Genomic DNA, 16,469 nt, shown 5'->3' with positions numbered 1-16,469 from the left:
AACGTGGCTGAAATCATGCATGCTCGCAGTGTAAGATTGGTAGATCTCCATGAGAATGTTTGTCTGCCCTCTCCCCCCATCCTATTTTCTCCCCGGAAGCATGGACACCTTCTTGGCTAAGATCCCAAGGTTACCCACTAGCCATGAACCAACTGGCCTGGGTCCTCAATTTCGGCGCAGCGCACGATGGCAAGTAGCGCAGATGCTGAGAATCTGAAATAAAGGCTGTAGTTTTAAAATAACTTTGGTGGGTTTTTCCCGCAGCAGAACTGGCTCGCCACGGGCTGCCTGTGGGTCCTTCCCGTGAAGCTACAAGTCAATGGCGATTTTCATGGCTCGCCCTTCCCGGCTCCAGGGAGCTCGCAACGGGCAGGGAGGGGCGGGTGGGGGGGTGGGGGGGGGGGGGGGGGGGGGTCGACTTGGGCGGAACTGGAAGACACTGCTGGTGAGAAGAGCTGGAAATTCCCGCCCAGAAAGGGAAAATGATGGAAACACTCCGCAGGCCTGGCGGGGTCGACTGAAGAAAGAAGAGTTAACATTTCAGGCCACCTGAGGAAAGATAGCAATTTGATAGGTTATGAGCCAGTGAAAGCGGGGGAGAAAGGTCGGGGATGAGGGTCTGTGATAGGGTGGAGGGCAGAAGAGATTAAATGACAAAATGTTTCATGGTGTTAAAGCCAAAGGGAGGGATAATGGGTAAAGTAGAAAAATACAGGGTGAGTCCAGATGAGGTGTGAATGGCAGATTGCAGATTGCAAAGTGAAGGAGTAAAGAAAGGTATTGAGAAAAAACGGTGGTTAACACTGCTGCCTCACAGCGCCAGGGACCCGCGTTCAATTCCGGCCTCGGGTGACAATCTGTGTGGAGTTTGCACGTCCTCCCCGTGTCTGTGTGAGCTTCCTCCGGATGCTCCGGTTTCCTCCCACAGTCCAAAAATGTGCCGCTTAGGTGGATTGGCCATGATAAATTGCCCCTTAGTGTGCAAAAGGGTGGGTTACTGGGTTGTGGGGATAGGGTGGAGGCATGGGTTTAAGTAGGGTGCTCTTTCCAAGGGCCGATGCAGACTCGATGGGCCGAATGGCCTCCTTCTGCACCGTAAATGCACAAAAATAGAAACAAAATAAAGGCAGGGGTCATAATCTAAATAGGTTAAGCTCAATGGTGAGTCCAGAATGCGGTAGGGTGCTGAGATGTAAGATCGTGGGCTGGCCCTCGGGTTCGCGCTGAGCTTCACTGGATCTCTGAAGCAGGCCAAGGACAGCAAGGTCAGAGCGGGAGCAAGAATAGAAATGACAAGTGACAGGAAGTTTGGGGTCACGGGGTACAAGCTGAATGGAGGGGTTCCCACATGATGGTCACCCAGTTAGAGTTTGGTCTCTTCGACACGGAGGAGAACGCACTCTGCGAATCGGAAAACACAGTTGAAAGAAGCGGAAGTAAATCCCGGCTTCACCCAGGAGGGGTGTTCGAGGCATTGGACGGTGTGGAAGGGAGGAGGCAATAGGGCCTGTGCTGCATCCCTTGTGTTTGCAATGAAAGGTGCCAAACGAAAGGGAGGGTGTGTTGGCGGGGGATAATTGAGGAGCGGATAAAATACTCCCTTCGGATTGACGGAAGGGGAGGATAGGGGAAGGTGTGCTTGGTGGTGGCATCATGCTGGAAGTGACGGAGATAACAGAAGGTGATCCAGTGGCTATGGAGGCTGACGGCCCGGAGGGTGAGGACATAGGTCTGGAAGGACAAAGAAGGGGATGAGAACGAAAGTGGGTGATATATTTCAGGTAGAGTGGAAGGCCCCGTTAACCATAGTGGAGGGTGAGGGGGAATCCTGGGTTCAGGGAAAATGTACAATTTGGAAGTGCGAGTATGGAAGAGATCAGGTCAGATGTGAGGGAGACAGAGAGACTGCAAAAATGAAGTTGTGTTCTTTTAGGAAGCGGGGTATTAGGAAGTGCAGTCTTGGGGAGTTTTAATACGTTAAAGGCACTATACAAATTCCCACACTAGCTATTATAAGAGCATGTAGCTAGACCAATAAACAACATCCATTGGCTCCATTTGGAAAGGATTTTAATCATGCAATCCTGTATCTCTCTCACCTTACCATCTCCTCATCTCTTCCTTTCCGAATGATTCTTTCTTTCTCTTCCCTCCCCAGAATAAATCTTGAGCTGACATACTGTCATGTGAGAGTACCTTTAAGAAATAGGTGCTTAAGAAATGTACCTTTAAGAAATGGGTGTTTATCAATGATGTCAGAGTGTGGGTGGAGCTGGGCTGTCTGTCAGCGTTTTACTTTCGTTTTAGGTTGTTTGCTGCAGGGTGTGTTTTAGTTTCATTTTCAGTGTTGGAGCTGAAGCCAGACAAAGCAGGTGTACTGTTGATCTCTCTGCCATGAAAAGACTATCTCTTGATCTTTTGGTGAATTCAGAATTATAAATGTTTTCAGTAGTGACTTTAACCTGATGTGCTTCTGTTAAAGGTTATGTTTTTTGTAAGTCTTCTGGATGTTAAAAGGACAGCATAAGCATTACTTAGTGTTGTATTCTTTGGGGATTGTATTTGAATTGATGGTTGCTAAGATGTTCACTGTATGTTTTAAAAAGGTTAACTTGAGTTGATAGAATAAACATTGTTTTGCTTTAAAAAATACTTTTCCATTTCTGCTGTCCCACACCTGTAGAGTGGGCCGTGTGCTCCCCGTACCATAATCTGTTAAAAGTTGTGGGTCAGGTGAACTCCATGATACACTTTGGGGTTCTCTAAACCCTGCCCCATAACAATACCAATTGATTCCCAGCCGTGTGGCTCCTTGCAATTTAAGATTACTCACTGAGGCCCGCGGTTTCTCGCCCACAAGTGGGATTCAGGGATCTCAAGCTGATTCCGGACTGAGGAAGACCATTCGGCCCATCTTGGTTCATCCAGCCGCACGGCCTCCCCTCATTATTCCATCCGATCATCGTTTAAATGTTTCCACCGTTTGTAGTTCACGGGTGTTTACCATTATTTACAGCCAAATCGAATGACATTAAATTGCTTCTTACTAATTTAAACCTGCAACGCCTTACGCTATTGCTGTTCTTCAATTTAAAATAGTGTTCCAGATGAATGCTTTCTCATTAACCTCGGCAGGGTCCCAGGTTCGATTTTGGCCTCGGGTGACTGTCTGTGCGGAGTCTGCACGTCCTCCCCGTGTCTGTGCGAGTTTCCTCCGGGTGCTCCGGTTTCCTCCCACAGTCCAAAGATGTGCAGGTTAGCAGGATTGGCCATGATAAATTGCCCCTTAGTGTCCAAACGGTTAGGCGGGGTTTTGGGGTTACGGGGGTAGGGTGGAAGTGAGGGCTTAAGTGGGTCGGTGCAGAGTGATTACTGAAACAAACAGAAAGAGCGAGAGAAAGGCAGAGATATAGAGACGAAGAGCACAAACGAGTGAAAGTGATGATGAGAGGTAGAGAGAGCGCGAGAGCACCGATGTAAAACGGTCACACCTAGACCTAGAAATTAAACCTGAAAATAGAACAGACACTGTCCACCCCCAACCAGCAGAAAAGCAAAGAGCATTCAATTAGAATGAAAAAGGAGATTAAACAGCCGCACCCAGGAGTGAGGCACTGCTCATAAAAAGCCAGTTTCTGGGAAACATGAACCCTGAGACAGGCACGGTGATTGGCATGGGCACACCCTCGGCAAATTCCAAATCATTCTCACCACAACATCAACAGAGGAGGTCAACGCTGTACAAACGGGAACACACGGTGCATAGAGTGAGGTCAACGGCGGTCAGGGGGCGGGAGACAGATGTGAATGACTAGGAGGTAACACGGTGACACGGACAATGAAGTCGGTGAACCAAGGGAATGTTGACACGCAATGAATTGGCAGAAAAACAGTTCTAATTATAAAATGATGGGTGAGGTACTGCTTAAGCTGGGCAGTGGAGATTTACCTGAAGTAAAGGAAGGCTTATATTGTCACCTCGCCCACTGCATATAAGAGCCGGTGCAGACTCGATGGGCCAAATGGCCTCCTTCTGCACTGTAACTTCTATGAAAACGAATATGCTTCTTGCAAAACATTCAGTGCAAGGATCTAGAAGTGAGCCCCTTAATATGAACTGAAGCATTGGTGAAGATTGCTTGGGGTTGCTAACCTTCCCATCATTGTCCCGGGGACCTCCTGAAATCCAGCGTTTCTGCAGTCCCAGGAATATCGGCAGGAAAATCCACCAATAGCTGGAATTCTGGGGAAGGAGGTGTGAATCTGACACTGCAACATTAACCCTTGGCCCTGTTCCTCAACTTCGACCAGAATCCCAGAAGACGTAGGGGCAGAAGTAGGCCATTCGGCCCATCGGGTCTGCTCCGCCATTCAATGAGATCAAGACTGATCTGAGGTGATAATCCCATTTTCCCATCTTACCCCATACCCCCAATCCCCTCACTGATTAAAAATCTGTCTCTCTCGGCCTTGAACATACTTAACGACCCAGCCTCTACAGCTCTCTGCGGTAAAGAATTCCTCAGATTCACTCCCCTCTAAGAGAAGAAATTCCTCCTCATCTCTGTCTTAAATGGGCGACCCCCTTACTCTGAGATGCTGCCCTCTGGTCCGAGGCCCTCCCACAAGGGGAAACAACCTCTCAGCATCGACCCTGTCAAACCCCCTGAGAATCCGATATGTCTCAATAAGGTCACCTCTCATTCTTCTAAACTCCAGTGAGCACAGGCCCAACCTACTCAGCCTCTCCTCAGATAAAATCCCTCCATACCCGGGATCAACCGAGTGAACCTTCTCTGGACTGCCTCTAATGCTAGTATATATTTAAGATAAAAACAAACGACTGCGGATGCTGGAATCTGAAACAAAGACAGAAAATACTGGACAATCTCAGCAGGTCTGACAGCCTCTCTGGAGAGAGAAGGGAGCTAAAGTTTTGAGTTTGGATGACTCTTTGTCGAAGCTGGAGACAACTGGGAATAGGGTCAGATTTATACTGTTGTGGGAGGGGGGGCGTGGGGCAGTGGGTCTGGATAGGGGAGCAACAATTATTTCCATCCATTTATTTTCATTTCTTCCATTGACCTGTTTTCCCCTCACCATTGTCCCCCCCTTCCCCCACCCCACTTGGGCCATCTGTTGCCAGTTGCCCTTTGACACACTGCTCACCTTTGTTCTGCCACTCACACATTCTAATCTCGTTATGTGCCACTATATGTGCCCCCCTTCTTAGCCTTAATCGCCCCCGATGTGGAGATGTCGGCATTGGACTGGGGTGGGCACAGTAAAAAGTCTTACAATACCAGTTTAAAGTCCAACAGGTTTATTTCGAATCACTAGCTTTCGGAGCTCAGCTCCTTCATCACCCCCATTTACATTCCTTTTGCCTTTCTGTCCATGGCACTTTTGTCAATCTCCACCTGTCGCTATCCCCCTATCAAGTCCACCGCTCCACACCCCCTCCCACAACAGTATAAATCTGACCCTATTTCCAGCCTGTATATATTTCCTGATGAAGGAGCAGCGCTCCGAAAGCTAGTGATTTGAAACAAACCTGTTGGACTTTAACCTGGTGTTGCAAGACTTCTTACTGTGCCCACGCCAGTCCAATGCCGGCATCTCCACATCATATTTCCTTAGATAAGGGGACCAAAACTGTTCACAGTTTTCCAGGTGTGGTCTAACTACCGCCTTGTACAATTTTAGCAAGACCTCCCTATTTTTCTATTCCGTTCTCTTTTAAATAAAGGCCAACGTTAACCTTGCCGCTCGAATTAAGTCGCCTGTGCAGAGTCCTCATAAGGGGATTGGGCAGATTGATCACATGGGGGCAATTGATTGACCGTAGGCAGAAGGGGCAAGGTCTGGGCAATGAACAGCAGCGGTGATGGATGGGATGTGCGGTGGAGAGGGATTTGGAAGCGTGGAAGGTGGTCTCTGGGTACAGAACAGATGGAAGCCAATTCCATCAATTTTTTTATATTTTTAAAAAGTAAATTTAGAGTACCCAGTTATTTCTTTTCCCAATTAAGGCCCAATTTAACGTGGCCAATCCACCTACCCTGCACATCTTTGGGTTGTGGGGGTGAAACCCACGCAAACACAGGGAGAATGTGCAAACTCCACACGGACAGTGACCCAGAGCCGGGATTGAACCCGGGTCCTCAGCGCCGTAGGCAGCAGTGCTAACCACTGCGCCACCGTGCCGACTGCCAATTCCATCATAACCACAGGAGTGCGAGATGGGATAGAGAGCTCATGAAATGACGAGCATTGATTTTAAAATGATGTATTACATCTCACTGAAATCTTTATGAGACAAGCAACAGAAATACTGTAATAAAAGCAAAATACCGCGGAAGCTGGAAATCTGAAAGAAAACAGAAAATGCTGGAACATCTCAGCAGTTGTGAGAGTGTCTGTGGAGCGATGTACGGATGTTTAGAGTCTGTAAAATCTTCCTCAGAGCTATTAGAAATATTCTTTTTGGCCCTCGGTGCACCTGACATACTCAACTCGAGTAAATCCAATAAAAGTGACAACTGCCATATTTTTATAGAATCCCTGCAGTGCAGAAGGGGGCCATTCGGCCCATCGAATCTGCACCGCCCCTCCGAAAGAGCACTCTACTTAGGTCCACCCCCCTGCCACCCCATAACTCCACCCAACTTGCACATCTTTGGACACCAAGGGGCAGCTTTGTCATGGCAAATCCACCTAACCTGCACATCTTTGGACTGTGGGGGGAAACCGGAGCACCCGGAGGAAACCCACGCAGACACGGGGAGAACGTGCAGACTCCGCACAGACAGTGACCCGAGGTCAGAATCGAACCTGGGTCCCCGGCGCAGTGAGGCACAGCCTTAGAAGCTCAGGGCTAAATCGCTGGCTTTGAAAGCAGACCAAGGCAGGCCAGCAGCACGGTTCAATTCCCGTAACAGCCTCCCAGAACAGGCGCCGGAAATGTGGCGACTAGGGGCTTTTCACAGTAACTTCATTTGAAGCCTACTTGTGACAATAAGCCATTTTCATTTCATTTCATTTCATCAGGTGAAGTCAGGTAAAGACCGAATATCAGTTCTTCACCTGATGAAGGAGCTACGCTCCGAAAGCTCCTGATTCCACATAAACCTGTTGGACTTTAACTTGGTGTGGTGAGACTTCTTACTGTGCCCACCCCAGTCCAACGCCGGCATTTCCACATCATGGTTGTGAGGCAGCAGTGTTAACCACTGTGCCAACCCTTTGAAGTGTCTTATGATCAAATACTACATGAATGATTATCAGATGATCTAACCTTCACAGATTCAGCCAGAACGCTGCACTGTCCTGTGTCGTTGAGGTGTAGGGAGTTGCTCTATGGCCTAATGGCCACCAGGTTAATGTTTGGGGGCTTTACACAGGAGGCAACAGGGCCAATGGTAGCAGGTTGAGTTCGTGGACAGAGGGCAAATCCTGCAATACTACCTGAGGCCTGCCAGTCTAAACACCACTCACGCTCCCGCCTTTCATCGCAGACAAGGGGCGAGATTCTCCGATCCCCCGCCGGGTCAGAGAATCGCCGGGGGCTGGCGTGAATCCCGCCCCCGCCGGTTGCCGAATTCTCCGGCACCGGAGATTCGGCGGGGGCGGGAATCGCGCCGCGCCGGTTGGCGGACCCCCCCCCCCCCCGCGATTCTCCGGCCCGGATGGGCCGAAGTCCCGCTGCTAGGATGCCTGTCCCGCTGGCATGGATTAAACCACCTACCTTACCGGCGGGAAAAGGTGGCGTGGGCGGGCTCCGGGGTCCTGGGGGGGGGTGCGCAGGGCGATCTGGCCCCGGGGGGTGCCCCCACGGTGGCCTGGCCCGCGATCGGGGCCCACCGATCCGCGGGCGGGCCTGTGCCGTGGGGGCACTCTTTTCCTTCCGCCTTCGCCACGGTCTCCACCATAGCGGAGGCGGGAGAGACTCCCTCCACAGCGCATGCGCGGGGATGCCGTGAGCGGCCGCTGACGCTCCCGCGCATGCGCCGCCCGGAGAAGTCATTTCCGCGCCAGCTGGCGGGGCACCAAAGCCTTTCCCGCCAGCTGGCGGGGCGGAAATTAGTCCGGCGCGGGCCTAGCCCCTCAAGGTTGGGGCTCAGCCCCCCAAGATGCGGCGGATTCCGCACCTTTGGGGTGGCTCGATGCCCGACTGATTTGCGCCGCTTTTGGCGCCGGTCGGCGGACATCGCGCCGAAACCGGAGAATTTCGCCCAAGGTCCGGGGTACCAAACACTGCAGGAAGGGGATCTCAGACACGGCTGTTTGGCCCTTTCCAAACTCGCCCACTCAAGCTTTAGTCTTACTTTCAATGCAAAATTGGGCACTCATGCTAATTAAAGCCCATTTACTCTCAATGCACATTGCCAGTTTTAATCACTCCACGTTGGTGGCCATGTTTTCACTTTCCAAGGCCCTAACATTGGGGAATTTGCTCCCTACGCCTCTCTCCCTCTCTCATTCCTCCTTTAAGTTGCCCATTAAAACCTACCTCCTTGACCAGGTCACCTGGCCAAATAGCTCGTTGTGTGGCTCAGTGTCAAACCTCGCTTTACAATGGTCCTATGAAGCACCATGGGACATTTTGTAACCTGAAAGGCACCATATAAATACAGGTTTTGGTTGCGTAGACCATGTGTAGCTGGCAAGCGGGTGGGGCTATCAGAGTCACCTCTTTATACCGATGATTTTTGGGAAGGGTTAAGAACATTGAACAGCATCTTGCTTTTGGAAGCTCTTTTGCAGTTGAGGAGGTAGTGCCACAGGAGTAACGTCACTGGATTTGTAATCCAGGGGCCCAGGCCCTGGAGACACTGGTTCAAATCTCACGACGGCACCTGCCGGAATTTACATTCAACTGATGAGATCGGGAATATGAAGCTTCACTCAGTACTGGTGACCTTGAAACTATCGTCAATTGTTGAAAGAACCCATCTGGTTCACTAATGTTCCTTTAGGAAAATGTAATAACCCTCATGAGATCCACAGGAATACCCTAATCAATCTCCCCATGGGCCCTTCCCCACAAGCGGGCGGAGGCTCGCCCAGCTGAGGCCGATAATTAACCTGCATATAAACCAGCCCAAACAGGGGCCGGCATGTTGGCAAACCCGGCTGGGATTTATTCTGTGTGTATATGCCACCGTAACGGCCGTTTCCTCTGACCATGTTGTGATGATTGATTACTGCACCTTTAATGCAATGATCCCTTTAAGACCGCGTTTGGAACCCTGAGGGACTCCGCCTCTGGCTCCACCCCCCAGGGAGCCATATATAAGGTAATGTCCAGTGGGCAGCGTGCAGTGAGCACACTTCTCGGTAGCCGACTGGTTCTCTGCTAATTAAAGCCTTTGTATTACCAACCATCTCTCTCGAGTTGTAATTGAGGGTATCTCACATGTATAAACGAGCGTTTACTCATCCGCCAGGGTCTCTATAGGAAGGAAATCTGCCGTCCTTACCCGGTCTGGCCTACATGTGACTCCAGACCCATAGCAATGCCGTTGTCTCTCAACACCCCCTCTGAAATAACCGAAAATGCCACTCAATTCAAGGGCAGTTGGGACTGGGCAACGAATCCTGGCCATGCCAGTGATGTCTGCATCGCATGAAATTGAGACAAAGAACATTTAGAATTTGGCCCCGTTGCCTTTGTGACTTCCCCTGTTCAACCCTTCCCCCTGCTTTCAAGAATGGGGCAGCCACGGGGAATTCTCCTTGTCCATTCACTCATTCATTCACATTCATTGGATAGGCCAACGTTTATTGGGCAGCACGGGCAGCATGGTAGCACAGTGGTTCGCACAATTGCTTCACAGCTCCAGGGTCCCAGGTTCGATTCCCGGCTTGGGTCACTGTCTGTGCGGAGTCTGCATATCCTCCCCGTGTGGGCGTGGGTTTCCTCCGGGTGCTCCGGTTTCCTCCCACAGTCCAAAGATGTGCAGGTTAGGTGGATTGGCCATGATAAATTGCCCTTAGTGTCCAAAATTGCCCTTAGTGTTGGGTGGGGTTACTGGGTTGTGGTGGAGGTGTTGACCTTGGGTAGGGTGCTCTTTCCAAGAGCCGGTGCAGACTTGATGGGCCGAATGGCCTCCTTCTGCACTGCAAATTCTATGATTCATCCCTAATTGCCCCTTGAGATGGTGGTGGGGAGCCGCCTTCTGAGCAACTGAGTGACAGGTAAGGGTCAACCACATTACTGGAAGCCAGGGGTCACATACAGGCCACACTGGGTCAGGACAGTAAATGTTTTTTCCCAAGAGTGTATTGGCGCCCTTCCATTTGTGTTCCATAGCGAAAGGAGGGGAATAAATGGAGGAATCTAGGCAGGTCAGGGATACAGGCACCGCCAGTCACCACGCCACTCTGGAATAGCAGAAGGAGGCCATTCGGCCCATCGAGTCTGCACCGGCTCTTGGAAAGAGCACCCTACCCAAGGTCAACACCTCCACCCGATCCCCATAACCCAGTAACCCCACCCAACACTAAGGCCAATTTTGGACACTAAGGGCAATTTATCATGGCCAATCCACCTAACCCGCACATCTTTGGACTGTGGGAGGAAACCGGAGCACCCGGAGGAAACCCACGCACACACGGGGAGAACGTGCAGACTCCACACAGACAGTGACCCAAACCAGAATCGAACCTGGGACCCTGGAGCTGTGAAGCAATTGTGCTATCCACAATGCTACCGTGCTGCCCTAGGCAGGAAGGAGAAGGGAATGGGATAGGTGACGATGGGCTGGAATCAGATGAAGTCTGATGGAATTTGAGGAGCAGCATCACACCTTTCATTAAAGCACTTCACAGCTTTTCATCAACAACACTGAGTTCAATCATTTCCAATCATAACCGCTGCTCCCAATGTCTTGGATAGCAGCTACTGATGGTAAGTGTGCTGTTGACATTTATACTTCCTCTCTCCTACCTTCTCTTTCATCACTTGATTCATCACCACCTCCATTTGCTTTCATTCACTGTTGTTCTTTTATTCATTAACGGGATTTGGGCATCGTTGGTTCGGTCAGCATTTATTTTCCAACCCTAGTTGCCCTTCAGAAAGTGGAGCTGCTTTCTTGAACCCGCTGCAGTCCCTGAGGCGTGGGTACACCCACTGTGCTGTTAGGGAGGGATTTCCAGGATGTTGCCCCAGCGACAGTGAAGGAACGGCCGATATGTTTCCAAGTCAGGGGGGTGAGTCAGGAGGGGAACCTCCAGGTGGTGGGGTTCCCAGGTATCTGCTGCTCTTGTCCTTCTAGCTGGTCATGGGTTTGGAAGGTGCTGCCTAAGGAACCTTGGCGAGTTACCGCAGTGCATCTTGTAGATGGTACACACGGCTGCTACTGTTCGTCGGTGGCTTTGTCCTGGATGGTGTTGAGCTTTCTTAATGTTATTGGAGCTGCACTCACCCAGGCAAGTGGAGAGTATTCCTGACTTGTGCCTTGTAGATGGTGGACAAGCTTTAGAGGGCGGGGGTTGGGGAGGTGGAGGGGGATTAGGAAGTGAGTTACTCATCGTACGATTCCGAGCCTTTGACCTGTCCTGGTAGCCACAGTATGAATGTGGCTGGGTCCAGTTCAGTTTCCGATCAATGGTAACCCCCAGGATGTTGATAGTGGGTGGGGAGTCAGTGATGCTAATGACATTGAATGTCATGGGGCGATGGTTAGATCCTCTCTTGTTGGAGGTGGTCATTGCCATTGTGTGGCCACGAATGTGAAAAACCTTGGGATGTTTTTGCAATCGGAAAAGTGCTATAGAAATGCACAACGTTGTCCTTGTCCTTGCGGTAAAGTTCAATGCACTCAGATCACTGACTGTGCCAGAAGAATTCCTGTAAATTCACTTTTTGTCCCGCTCCAGGTTAACCCTCGGGCTATGGGGCGTGCCAGGTCAGAGCTGGGCTGGCTGCTATCTATTCATCTCAGAGCTCCAAACCTGTGGAGACAGCATCATCGAGAGTTCAGCTCTGAGTCAAGCACTGACACGCAAACATTTTAACTTGTCCCAATGGTTTCGGGAATCCGGAGATCTTTTGTTGGATAAGGACCGTGGGACCAAGGAGAGGCAAGCCGGGTAAATGACGAGGCTGGATCCAATTGAATGACAGAACAGGCTGAAGGGGCTGAATGGCCTCCTCCTGCTCCAATGGTGAAGAATGGTGGCACCGTGGTTAGCACTGCTGCCTCACAGCGCCAGGGACCCGGGTGACCGTCTATGTGGCGTTTGCATGTTCTCCCCGTGTCTGCGTGGGTTTCCTCCGGTTTTTGTTCTTACTCGCTCCTGGGATGTGGGCCCGCCGTCTGGGCCAGCATTTATTGCCCATCCCTGAGGGCATTTAAGAGTCAACCACATTGCTGTGGGTCTGGAGTCACATGTAGGCCAGACCAGGTGAGGAGGACAGATTTCCTTCCCAAAAGGGCATTGGTGAACCAGATAAGTTTTTACGACAGTCGACAATGGTTTCAGGGCCGTCATTAGACTTCTAATTGCAGATTTCTATCGAATTCAAATTCCACTATCTGCCATGGTGCGATTTGAACCCAGGACTCCAGAACATTTCCCTGGGTCTCTGGATTACTAGTCTAGCAACAATACCACTACACCGCTGCCTTCCCTTTCCTCCCATAGTCCAAAGATGTGCAGGTTAGGTGGATTGGCCATGCTAAATTTGCCCTTTCGTGTCCAGGGATGTGCAGGTTAGCTGTGATTACAGCGATGGGGCAAGTGAATGGACCTATGTAGGGAACTCTTTCAGAAGGTCGATGCAGACTCGATGGGCTGAATGGCCTCCTTCTACACTTTAAGAATTCCATGGTTCTATGGACGATGTTACATTAGCCATGCACCTTCTTATAACAGCACATTCAGCTCTAGGAGTGACAGATTCCTGTGTCATTTAACGGGGATTGATTTGGTGAAAGATTGAGTGTTGTCTTAATAAAGCAGCCTCGTTTGAAAGTCTGGTCACAACATGCAACTTTGATCCTAATTACCAAGGAGGTGCTAAAACACGGGCATGAAGGTTGATTACTTGGCCCTTGAACAGAAGCAATTTTCGTGGAGAGGTACATGTACACTCCATTCACGCACTTTGACTGAAGGTAGACACTGAAGATAGACACTGAAGTTAGACACTGAAGACAGACACTGAAGATAGACACTGAAGATGGACACTGAAGGTAGACACTGAAGACATTCACTGAAGATAGACACTGAAGATAGACACTGAAGATAGACACTGAAGATATTCACTGAAGATGGACACTGAAGATATTCACTGAAGATGGACACTGAAGGTAGACATTGAAGATAGACACTGAAGATAGACACTGAAGATAGACACTAAAGATAGACACTAAAGATAGACACTAAAGATAGACACTGAAGATAGACACTGAAGATATTCACTGAAGATAGACACTGAAGGTAGACACTGAAGATAGACACTGAAGACAGACACTGAAGACAGACACTGAAGACAGACACTGAAGACAGACACTGAAGACAGACACTGAAGACAGACACTGAAGACAGACACTGAAGACAGACACTGAAGACAGACACTGAAGATAGACACTGAAGGTAGACACTGAAGGTAGACACTGAAGATAGACACTGAAGATAGACACTGAAGATAGATACTGAAGATAGACACTGAAGATAGACACTGAAGATAGACACTAAAGATAGACACTGAAGATAGACACTGAAGATAGACACTGAAGATAGACACTAAAGATAGACACTGAAGTTAGACACTGAAGATAGATACTGAAGATAGACACTGAAGATAGACACTGAAGATAGACACTGAAGATAGACACTGAAGATAGACACTGAAGATAGACACTGAAGATAGACACTGAAGGTAGACACTGAAGACAGACACTGAAGATAGACACTGAAGGTAGACACTGAAGGTAGACACTGAAGATAGACACTGAAGATAGACACTGAAGATAGATACTGAAGATAGACACTGAAGATAGACACTGAAGATAGACACTGAAGATAGACACTGAAGATAGACACTGAAGATAGACACTAAAGATAGACACTAAAGATAGACACTGAAGATAGACACTGAAGATAGATACTGAAGATAGACACTGAAGATAGACACTGAAGATAGACACTGAAGATAGACACTGAAGATAGACACTGAAGATAGACACTGGAGATAGATACTGAAGATATTCACTGAAGATAGACACTGAAGTTAGACACTGAAGTTAGACACTGAAGATAGACACAGAAGGTAGACACTGAAGATAGACACTGAAGATAGACACTGAAGGTAGACACTGAAGATAGACACTGAAGGTAGACACTGAAGGTAGACACTGAAGATATTCACTGAAGATAGACACTGAACATAGATACTGAAGATAGACACTAAAGCTAGATACTGAAGATATTCACTGAAGGTAAACACTGAAGATAGACACTGACGATAGACACTGAAGATAGACACTGAAGATAGACACTGAAGATAGACACTGAAGACAAACACTGAAGATAGACACTGAACATAGATACTGAAGATAGACACTGAACATAGATACTGAAGATAGACACTAAATCTAGATACTGAAGATAGACACTGAATATAGACACTGAAGATAGACACTGAAGATAGACACTGAACATAGATACTGAAGATAGACACTGAAGATATTCACTGAAGATAGACACTGAACATAGATACTGAAGATAGACACTAAAGCTAGATACTGAAGATATTCACTGAAGGTAAACACTGAAGATAGACACTGACGATAGACACTGAAGATAGACACTGAAGATAGAGACTGAAGATAGACACTGAAGATAGACACTGAAGATATTCACTGAAGGTAGACACTGAAGATAGACACTGAAGATAGACACTGAAGATAGACACTGAAGATATTCACTGAAGATAGACACTGAAGATAGACACTGAAGATATTCACTGAAGATAGACACTGAAGTTAGACACTGAAGATAGACACTGAAGATAGACACTGAAGATAGATACTGAAAATATTCACCAAAGTTAGACACAGAAGATAGACACTGAAGATAAGACACTGAAGATAGACACTGAAGATAGACACTGAAGATAGACACTGAAGACAGACACTGAAGATAGACACTGAAGACAGACATTGAAGATAGACACTGAAGATATTCACTGAAGATAGACACTGAAGATATTCATTGAAGATAGACACTGAAGTTAGACACTGAAGTTAGACACTGAAGATAGACACTGAAGATAGATACTGAAGATAGACACTGAAGATAGACACTGAAGACAGACACTGAAGATAGACACTGAAGACAGACACTGAAGGTAGACACTGAAGATAGATACTGAAGATAGACACTGAAGTTAGACACTGAAGATAGACACTGAAGATAGACACTGAAGATATTCACTGAAGATGGACACTGAAGACAGACACTGAAGACAGACACTGAAGGTAGACACTGAAGGTAGACACTGAAGATAGACACTGAAGATAGACACTGAAGATAGATACTGAAGATAGACACTGAAGATAGACACTGAAGATAGACACTAAAGATAGACACTGAAGATAGACACTGAAGATAGACACTGAAGATAGACACTAAAGATAGACACTGAAGTTAGACACTGAAGATAGATACTGAAGATAGACACTGAAGATAGACACTGAAGATAGACACTGAAGATAGACACTGAAGATAGACACTGAAGATAGACACTGAAGGTAGACACTGAAGATAGACACTGAAGATAGACACTGAAGATAGACACTGAAGGTAGACACTGAAGACAGACACTGAAGATAGACACTGAAGGTAGACACTGAAGGTAGACACTGAAGATAGACACTGAAGATAGACACTGAAGATAGATACTGAAGATAGACACTGAAGATAGACACTGAAGATAGACACTGAAGATAGACACTGAAGATAGACACTGAAGATAGACACTAAAGATAGACACTGAAGATAGATACTGAAGATAGACACTGAAGATAGACACTGAAGATAGATACTGAAGATAGACACTGAAGATAGACACTGAAGATAGACACTGAAGATAGACACTGGAGATAGATACTGAAGATATTCACTGAAGATAGACACTGAAGTTAGACACTGAAGTTAGACACTGAAGATAGACACAGAAGGTAGACACTGAAGATAGACACTGAAGATAGACACTGAAGGTAGACACTGAAGATAGACACTGAAGGTAGACACTGAAGGTAGACACTGAAGATATTCACTGAAGATAGACACTGAACATAGATACTGAAGATAGACACTAAAGCTAGATACTGAAGATATTCACTGAAGGTAAACACTGAAGATAGACACTGACGATAGACACTGAAGATAGATACTGAAGATAGACACTGAAGATAGACACTGAAGATAGACACTGAAGACAAACACTGAAG

This window comes from Scyliorhinus torazame, chromosome 28 (assembly GCF_047496885.1).
Source record: "Scyliorhinus torazame isolate Kashiwa2021f chromosome 28, sScyTor2.1, whole genome shotgun sequence".
Lineage (NCBI taxonomy): Eukaryota > Metazoa > Chordata > Chondrichthyes > Carcharhiniformes > Scyliorhinidae > Scyliorhinus > Scyliorhinus torazame.
This window is presented reverse-complemented; position numbering follows the sequence as displayed.